The following is a 10,678-nucleotide window of genomic DNA, read 5'->3' as shown; positions in this document are numbered from 1 at the left end:
GAAGTGGAGAATCATCGTAACAAGAAAATAAAAGTTTCTGCGATATGATCGCAGAGGTAAAATATTTGAGTTACGAGTTTGGCCTTCAGTTAAAACAATGTGAAATAGTTTTACTACTCACGGCACCTGGAACACCACAGCATAATGGTGTGTCCGAACGTCATAACCGTACTTTATTGGATATAGTACAATCTATGATGTCTCTTACCGATCTACCACTATCGTTTTGGGGTTATACATTAGAGACAGCTGCATTCACATTAAAGGGCACCATCTAAATCTGTTGAGACGACACCGTATGAACTGTGGTTTGGCAAGAAACCAAAGTTGTCGTTTCTCAAAGTTTGGGGCTGCAATGCTTATGTGAAAAAGTTTCATCCTGATAAGCTCAAACCCAAATCGGAAAAGTGTGTCTTCATAGGATACCAAAAGTTACTGTTGGGTACACCTTCTATCACAGATCCGAAGGCAAGACTTTTGTTGCTAAATTCAGAAACTTTCTAGAGAAGGAGTTTCTCTCGAAAGAAGTGAGTGGGAGGAAAGTAGAACTTGATGAGGTAACTGTACCTGCTTCATAATTGGAAAGTAGTTCATCACAGAAATCTGTTCCTATGACTCCTGCACCAATTAGTGAGGAAGATAATGATGATGATCATGTAACTTCGGATCAAGTTACTACCAAACCTCATAGGTCAACCAGAGTGAGATCCGCACCAGAGTGGTACGGTAATCCTATTCTGGAGGTCATGTTACTTGACCATGACGAACCTACGAACTATGAGGAAGCGATGATGAGCCCAGATTTCGATAAATGGCTTGAGGCCATGAAATCTGAGATAGGATCCATGTATGAGAACAAAGTGTGGACTTTGGTGGACTTGCCCGAGGATCGGCAAGCCATTGATAATAAATGGATCTTCAAGAGGAAGACGGACGCTGATAGTAGTGTTACTATCTACAAAGCTAGAATTGTCGCAAAAGGTTTTCGACAAGTTCAAGGTGTTGACTACGTTGAGATTTTCTCACTCGTATATATGCTTAAGTCTGTCCGAATCATGTTAGCAATTGCCGCATTTTATGAAATCTGGCAAATGGATAAACAAAACTGCATTCCTTAATGGATTTCTTAAAGAAGAGTTGTATATAATGCAACCAGAAGGTTTTGTCAATCCTAAAGGTGTTAACAAAATATGCAAGCTCCAACGATCCGTCTATGGACTGGTGCAAGCATCTCGACGTTGGAATATACGCTTTGATAAGTTGATCAAAGCATATAGTTTTATACAGACTTATGGTGAAGCCTGTATTTACAAGAAAGAGAGTGGGAGCACTACAACATTTCTGATAAGTATATGTGAACAACATATTGTTGATCGGAAATAATGTATAATTTTCTGGAAAGCATAAAGGAATATTTGAAAGGAATTTTTCAAAGAAAGACCTCGGTAAAGCTGCTTACATATTGAGCATCAAGATCTATAGAGATAGATCAAGACGCTTGATAAGTTTATTCAATGAGTACATATCTTCACAAGATTTTGAAGTAGTTCAAAATGGAACAGTCAAAGAAAGAGTTCTTGCCTGTGTTGCAAGGTGTGAAATTGAGTAAGACTCAAAGCCCGACCACGGCAGAAGATAGAAAGAGAATGAAAGTCATTCCCTATGCCTCAGACATAGGTTCTATAAAGTATGCCATGTTGTGTACCAGATCTATTGTATACCCTACACTGTGTTAAGCAAGGGAGTACAATAGTGATCTAAGAGTAGATTACTAGACAGCGGTCAAAATTATCCTTAGTGGAATAAGGAAATATTTCTCAATTATGGAGGTGACAAAAAGGTTCGTCGTAAAAAGTTACGTCGATGCAAGTTTTGACAATGATCTGGATGACTCTAAGTCTCGATCTAGATACATATTGAAAGTGGGAGCAATTAGCTAGAGTAGCTCCATACAGAGCATTGTAGACATAGAATTCGCAAAATACTTACGGATCTGTATGTGACAGACCCGTTGACTAATATTATCTCACAAGCAAAACATGATCACACCTTAGTACTCTTTGGGTGTAATCACATAAACGATGTGAACTAGATTATTGACTCTAGTAAACCCTTTGGGCGTTGGTCACATATCGATGTGGACTATGGGTGTTAATCACATGGTGATGTGAACTATTGCTGTTAAATCAGATGGCGATGTGAACTAGATTATTGACTCTAGTGCAAGTGGGAGACTGAAGGAAATATGCCCTAGAGGCAATAATAAAGTTATTATTTATTTCCTTATATCATGATAAATATTTATTATTCATGCTAGAATTGTATTAACCGGAAACATAATACATGTGTGAATACATAGACAAACAGAGTGTCACTAGTATGCCTCTACTTGACTAGCTCGTTAATCAAAGATGGTTATGTTTCCTAACCATGAACAAAGAGTTGTTATTTGATTAACGGGATCACATCATTAAGTGAATGATCTGATTGACATGACCCATTCCATTAGCTTAGCACCCGATCATTTAGTATGTTGCTATTGCTTTCTTCATGACTTATACATGTTCCTATGACTATGAGACTATGCAACTCCCGTTTGCCGGAGGAACACTTTGTGTGCTATCAAACGTCACAACATAAATGGGTGATTATAAAGGTGCTCTACAGGTGTCTCCAAAGGTAGATGTTGGGTTGGCGTATTTCGAGATTAGGATTTGTCACTCCGATTGTCGGAGAGGTATCTCTGGGCCCTCTCGGTAATGCACATCACATAAGCCTTGCAAGCATTGCAACTAATGAGTTAGTTGCGAGATGATGTATTACGGAACGAGTAAAGAGACTTGCCAATAACGAGATTGAACTAGGTATTGGATACCGACGATCGAATCTCGGGCAAATAACATACCGATGACAAAGGGAACAACGTATGTTGTTATGCGGTCTGACCGATAAAGATCTTCGTAGAATATGTAGGATCCAATATGGGCATCCAGGTCCCGCTATTGGTTATTGACCGGAGACGTGTCTCGGTCATGTCTACATTGTTCTTGAACCATAGGGTCCGCACGCTTAAGGTTTCGATGACAGTTATATTATGAGTTTATGAGTTTTGATGTACCGAAGGAGTTCGGAGTCCCGGATGAGATCGGGGACATGACGAGGAGTCTCGAAATGGTCGAGACGTAAAGATCGATATATTGGATGACTATATTCGGACATCGGAAAGGTTCCGAGTGATTCGGGTATTTTTCGGAGTACCGGGTAGTTACGGGAGAAGCAATGGGCCTTGATGGGCTTTAGTGGGAAGAGGAGAAAGGGCAAGGGGCTGCTGCGCCCCCCCCCCCTCCCCTCTGGTCCGAATTGGACTAGGGAAAAGGGGGCCGGCCACCTTTCCTTCTCCTCCACTTCCTTCTCCCTTCCTCCCCTTTTGGTGGACTCCTACTAGGACTTGGAGTCCTAGTAGGACTCCACATCCTGGCCGCACCAAGCCTTGGCCGGCCTCCTCCTCCTCCACCCTTTATATACTGAGGCAAGGGGCACCCCATGGACACACAAGTTGATCTTCGTGGTCATTCCTTAGCCGTGTGCGGTGCCCCCTTCCACCATATTCCACCTCGGTCATATTGTAGCGGTGCTTAGGCGAAGCCCTGCGACGGTAGAACATCAAGATCGTCACCACGCCGTCGTGCTGACGGAACTCCTCCCCGAAGCTTTGCTGGATCGGAGCCCGGGGAGCGTCATCGAGCTGAACGTGTGCCAAGAACTCGGAGGTGCCGGAGTAACGGTGCTTGGATCGGTCGGATCGTGGAGACGTACGACCACATCAACCAAACGCTTCCGTTGTCGATCTACAAGGGTACGTAGATCACACTCTCCCCTCTCGTTGCTATGCATCGCCATGATCTTGCGTGTGCGTAGGAAATTTTTTGAAATTACTACGTTCCCCAACAGATGGTCCCTTCGATCAAAAGTGATCGGGCAGGAGGACCATGGGTTGAACTTTTGGGCGACTGGCTCTATCGCGTATACGTCCCGTAGCGCACGCTTCCGCTCCCGCTTGGGAATGTGGGTTGCGTATATCATGTTCACCGTCCGCACTTGTGGGGGCAAGCCCTTCTGTCCATTGTTGTTCGGCGACTTGGGCTCCTCGTCGTCGCTGTGCAGCCCCTTGTCTCTGTTTTCGGCCCTTAACTTGCCTGCCTACTTGAACACCCAACAATCCCTGTTAGTGTGATTGGCTGGCCTTTCGGGGGTGCCATGTATCTGGCATAAGCGATCGAGTATTCGGTCCAAACTGGACGGGCCCTGAGTATTCTTTTTGAATGGCTTTTTCCGCTGACCGGATTTATAGCCTTTGAATCCGGCATTGACTGCCGTGTCTTCATTGCTGTCGCTGCTAACGCGGCGTTTTTGCTTATTCCGATGTGTCCTGCCACTTTTGTCCTTGGTATCCGAATTACCAGTGTTCTTTGATAAGTTGTTACTGCGAGCTAGCCAGCTGTCTTCTCCCGCGCAAAAGCGGGTCATGAGTGTCGTGAGGGCTGCCATGGATTTCGGCTTTTCCTGTCCCAAGTGTCGGGCAAGCCACTCATCGCGGATGTTATGCTTGAAGGCTGCTAGGGCCTCTGCGTCCGGACAGTCGACTATCTGGTTTTTATTTGTTAGGAACCGTGTCCAGAATTGTCTGGCCGATTCCTCTGGCTGCTGAATTATGTGGCTTAAGTCGTCGGTGTCCGGTGGTCGCATGTAAGTGCCCTGGAAGTTGTCGAGGAATGCGGCTTCCAGGTCCTCCCAAGAACCGATTGAGTCTGCTGGCAAGCTGTTAAGCCAATGTCGGGCCGGTCCTTTAAGTTTGAGCGGGAGGTATTTGATGGCGTGTAGATCATCGCCGCGTGCCATGTGGATGTGAAGGAGATAATCCTCGATCCATACCGCCGGATCTGTTGTGCCATCGTATGATTCGATGTTTACGGGTTTGAAACCCTCTGGGATTTTATGATCCATTACTTCATTCGTGAAGCATAGCGGGTGTGCGGCGGCTCTATACTGGGCTATATCACGATGCACCTCGGAAGAGCTATGTCTGTTGTGTTCGGCCCGGCCGGATTTGTTGTATCCGGAGTGAAAATCATTGTCACATGCCGTAGGGCGCCTGCGTGATCCGTAGATCGATCTTGTTTGTCTTGCCTTATCCTCCAGTATGTCTCGCAGGTCGGGCGCATTTTCCCGTGCCTTGGTTGAGCGGCGTCGGGGCATGGCTTGGGTGGAGGGCCGAGAAGCCTCTCTGTCGCGGTCGCGAGGTGGCCGGTCTGCCATGTCATGCGCTGGTGATGTAGATGCTTCCTCCTCTGATCGGGGTAGCGGCCTGCGCTTCGGGTAACTCTTGGAGGGGCGTTCGAGTTCATACTCTTCGGCCGCAAGGACTTCAGTCCATCTGTCAGCTAGCAAATCTTGGGCAGCTCTAAGCTGTTGCTGCTTTTTCTTGAGGCTGCTTGCCGTGGCTAAAAGCCTGCGTTTAAAACGCTCTTGTTCGGCGGGGTCTGATGGTATGATGAATTCGTCGTCATCGAGGCTTGCCTTGTCGGGACCCCGATCCCAAGTCACACCGATCTAGCATGTGACACGTCATATCACTTTGCGGCCTCACGCACGGTATTCCCACGGGTGCCACCTTACCTGGCTCGGGACCGTTTGCGCATTTTGGCTCACGTATATGACAGTGTCGCTAGCATCCATATGACAGAGAACCCGGGCCGACATGGCTAGTCGTGAACCCAAAGCGGCACGGACCTATGGAGACAGGCATACATGAATCGCATCGAACATGTCGGTCATCAACGAGTGATTCCGGGCTGTAGCACTGGGCTAACAGGACTCCGGGGATCCCGGGCTATAGCAGGCTAGGCAGGACTCCGGAGATCACCATGTGACATTTCCCTGAAGGGACAGACATAGGGACGAAGTGAAACACATGCTGGCCAGTCAAGTGTCCTGAACAGTAGTACTGGGCTAGCAGGACTCCGGTGAACCGGGCTGTAGCGGACTACTATGGCTCGAGGAACACTAGACTACATTTCCCCATAAGAAAGGCTGCGAAGGATAAACAACTAGATTGTCGGATCCCACACATAACAATACACGTTACACGTACGCATAACATGCATGTATATGCGGTACATCATGGCATCACAACATAACTCAAACTCATATAGATAAGGGCCCAGAAGAGCCACATAGCATAAATACAAACAGGGGTCACATGACCCATCATTCAGAGCATACAAGCAACAAGCGGAAGCATTACATGTCTGAGTACAGACAACTACAAAAGAAAAAGACTAAGAAGCCTGACTAACACGACCCTCCCAAGGGTACAAGATCGTAGCTGGGATACAAGCTACTCGTCGAAGCCACTAGTGTAACCAACTGCAAAACATAAATAAGCAAACGTGAGTACAAAGGTACTCAGCAAGTCTTACTTCAGAACTATCTACATATGCATCATTATCAACAAAGGGGGTGGTGGAGTTTAACAGCAGCAAGCCAGCTTTGACTCAATGGCTAATCTATACTACGAGTATCAGAAACTTCTTTAGGTGAGAAGACGCACACGAGTCCACAGATTCACCATATCAATACCCTACTATGGATCCGTTCCCGTCTCCCTACGGGAAGGCCATCCATAGCACTCACGCTTATCTTGCGTATTTTAGAGTATCCACTTCAAGTTGTCTATGTACTATATAAGTCCTCCAAGTTTCCATATCCGAGGAAAACGGCTATTCGAATAGATATTATTGACCCTGCAGGGGTGTACTTCTTCACACACGCTCTCGCCACTTATAGCCCCGTACACGTCATGTACCTCGGCAACCTTCAAGCGGAAGCCGGGCGAGGGTGTCGGCCATGACCTGACTAACCACACAAGTCTCTCGTCCAGGTTTATCGCCTATTCGGGTTCCATCCGCAAGGAGATCCGGCCGGGGTGTCGCTCACGGCCCCAAACGATGTGTGCAGGGTTCCCAAGCCCACCATCCGGGTGCCACTTGGTACACCGTGCCACAATGCCTAGTCTGTCCCAGGCCCGTCCCGTCGGACACCACCTGGTAGACAAGTAGCACTACCTACAAACGCCAGAAACTAGTTGCAACTCCTGGACAGAGATCAAGTGGGTTAATAAGCCGAGAGGGGCCGGATAACCGGAACCCAATGTGTGGTAGTAACTGGACTTGGATAACATACACAGAACTCAGTGCTTAAGGATGGTTCCAATGAGACAACCCACCATGTACTCCTACATGGCCTCTCATCGCTACCTTTACCAAAACGTGTTCACACACTTAGCCATTACCGGTAGGACATGTTCACCACTCCGATTCATTCCCGATGAATCAGACCTGACACAACTCTAAGCATAGCTGGCATAAAGAAAACAAGCATGGATGAGCAGGCACATCAAGGCTCAAGCAACTCCTACTCATGCTAGTGGGTTTCAACTATTTACTGTGGCAATGACAGGTCATGCAGAGGAATGGGTTCAGCTACCGCAGCAGAAAGTAGCAGTTTGAATCGTTGTTGTCCTAATGCAGTAAAAGGAGCAGGAGCGAGAGAGTGGGACTTTATCGAGATGCTCAAGGGGGTTTGCTTGCCTGATAGATCCACGAAGAAGCACTGCTCCTCAGACAGGTACTCGGGACACCTTCCGGAGTAGAACCTATCGAGAGGGAATGGTACCGGCAATCAATAAACAACCATATGCAACAATATGATGCATGAAGATGACATTCAAAGATGCTATGATTTGCCCTAATGCATCTAGCATCAATTTGGTTGAAGTCCATATGAACCAAGGGTTCATATGCAAACCCTAATTTAAGTATATAACATGCCATTATTATATTTTCACTTATAAATCAAGTATAAGTTGGTTTTTCATGCATGAAACTGGCATAAATGGATTCCTTGCATTTTTCTGATAATTTTTCATATATAATTTATTTGATTTCGAGTTACGGTTGAATTACTATGAATTTTTGAAGTTTTAACTATTTTCTGGAATTTCCTGATTTAAATTAATACCAGAAATCAATTATTGCGTTAGCTCTACGTCAGCATGACGTAAGCGAGTCAACGGGCTGACCAGGTCAAACCTGACCAGTGGGTCCCACTGGTCAGTGACCCAGTCAACTAACTAAGTTAGTTAGTCCTAATTAACTGGGCAGGGCCCACTAGTCAGTGACTTAATTAGCTAAACAGGGTTTAATTAGTCGTTGAACTAATCCTAATTAAACTTAACAGGGCCGGGCCCACATGTCATTGACGGAGAGGGGAGAGGTCAACGGCTGTGGGGGTCAGACACGGTCAGCCCGCCGGCGTTTAGCCGCCGGCGAGTCCGGGCGCGGCGGCGCGGCACGGAAATGCGCTACAGGGTGCCATTTGGCGCGCGGAGTGCAGCTACGGGATGCGGGCGCTCGTCCGCATCCAACTGTGGTGGTGGCGCGGCCGGGGAGTGGCCGGAGTGGCGCCGGCGACGACGAGTGCGGCGGCCGGAGTTCGGGTGGGTGCGGGATTAGCGCTTTGGCTTGCAAACAAGCTGGCTCTCGCGCTAGCATTGCTCCACGGGTTGTTGCGAGTGTAAAGGACGCACGCGCGGGGCCATTTGGTCACCGGGGCTTCGCCGGCGACGAGCTTGGGCGGCGGCGCGGTTCGGTCGACAAGGGGGCGATGGCTACGGGGCGTAAACGAGCTCGGGAAGAGGGGGAGGAGGAAGGGGAGCTCACGACGGAGTTGCTGAGCAGGCCAGTGGGCTCGGGGAGGCGCTGACGATGGCGAATCGAAGTCGGCGATCGGCGACGCCCGAGGAGGAGGATGATGGCAACGGCGGTTCCATAGGGCGTCCGGCGTCTTGTGGCTCGGCGGAGAGCTTCAGAGGGAGGAGGCGGAGCTTCTGGACACAGCAACGAGGCGAGGGGAGCACGGTGGCTACGGCTACAGCGTGCGGTGGCGACGGCAGCGCTCGGTGGCGCTGCGGGGAGAGGACAAAGGAGGGGGGGAGGAGCGAGAGGGAGTGAGAGGGGGGTCGGGGAGATGCGTGGCGACGCGAGGGAAGGGCCAGGGCGTCGTGGCAGCGGCGGGAAGCAGGAGGTGGCCTGGCGTGCGCCGGCGTGCGTCGGCCACGCGCCCGGCGTCCTCCTGGCGGGAGGAGGAAGACCTCCCTGCCCCTGGTGGGCTGGGCCGCCAGGTGGGCTGGCCAGCTGGGCCGCCAGGTAAGGACAGGTAAGCCCTTTTTTCCTGTTCCTGTTTTCTTTTTCTATTTCTGACATTTGTTTTGTATTTAAATAAATGTTAAAACATTTCCATAAATGTTGAAAATAATTGTGGCATCTAGATATAATATTCTAGAGGCCCTCACCAATTCCCAACATTTTTGGAGCTATTAAAAATATTTATATAATTTAAACAGCTCCAATTCAAATATTTAAGCATTGATTCAAAAATCCAAAATGAGAAGGAAAAATGTGCATCACCTCTGGTTGTTGTTCCCAACATTTTCCAAAGACCATGAACATTTTTGAAAAGCATTTTGGGTTCGTTGAAATTCCACTTTTAATTTGAACCTATTTGAATTGCTTTGGTGCTAGGGTTTGCAACTTCCCCATTTCAATTTCATTTGAAAATTAAACATGATGCACAAAGCAAGCCAAGGACCATACCAAACTAGGGATGTGACAACTCGCCCCCACTCGAAGAAATCTCGTCCCGAGATTCAGGAGTTGGCGGAAAGAAAGCGGGGTACTCAAGTCGAAGACGATCTTCTCGCTCCCAAGTAGCTTCTCTCTCGGTATGATGAGACCATTGAACCTTGAGAAACTTGATGTTATGACGTCGAGTGACACGCTCTGCTTGATCCAGAATGTGAACGGGTACTCTCGATAAGTGAGGTTATCTTGGAGATCAAGCGTTTCGTGGTCCACTCCGCGGATGGGATCCGAGAAGCAACGCCTGAGTTGAGAGACATGGAAAACATCATGAACTTGAGAAAGATGTGGGGGTAGTTCCAACTAGTAGGCAACCTCTCCTCGTTTAGCGAGAATGCGAAAAGGACCGATGTAACGAGGAGCCAACTTGCCCTTGATACCGAAACGATGGGTACCCTTCAAAGGAGTAACCCGAAGGTAAGCCTTGTCGCCAACTTCATAAGCCACTTCCTTATGGCGACGGTCATACTGGCTCTTTTGACGAGATTGGGCTGTTTTCAAATTCTCACGAATGATGCGAACTTGCTCTTCGGCCTCCTGGATCATATCCGGTCCAAAGAATTGTCTTTCGCCGGTTTCTGACCAGTTCAAAGGTGTTCGACATCTTCGTCCATACAGGATCTCGAAGGGTGCTTTCTTAAGACTGGATTGGTAGCTATTGTTATAAGCAAACTCGGCAAAGGGAAGACATTTCTCCCAATCCATACCGAATGAGATAACGCAAGCTCTAAGCATGTCTTCGAGAATTTGGTTGACCCTTTCCACCTGACCACTTGATTGAGGGTGGAAAGCGGTACTGAAAGAAAGATGGGTGCCCATGGCAGTTTGGAAACTTTCCCAAAAATGAGAGGTGAAAAGACTGCCACGGTCTGAATTGATCTCTAGTGGAACACCATGGAGTGACACTATTCGGGAGATAT

The sequence above is a fragment of the Triticum urartu genome, chromosome 2, assembly GCF_003073215.2.
Source record: "Triticum urartu cultivar G1812 chromosome 2, Tu2.1, whole genome shotgun sequence".
NCBI lineage: Eukaryota > Viridiplantae > Streptophyta > Magnoliopsida > Poales > Poaceae > Triticum > Triticum urartu.
This window is presented reverse-complemented; position numbering follows the sequence as displayed.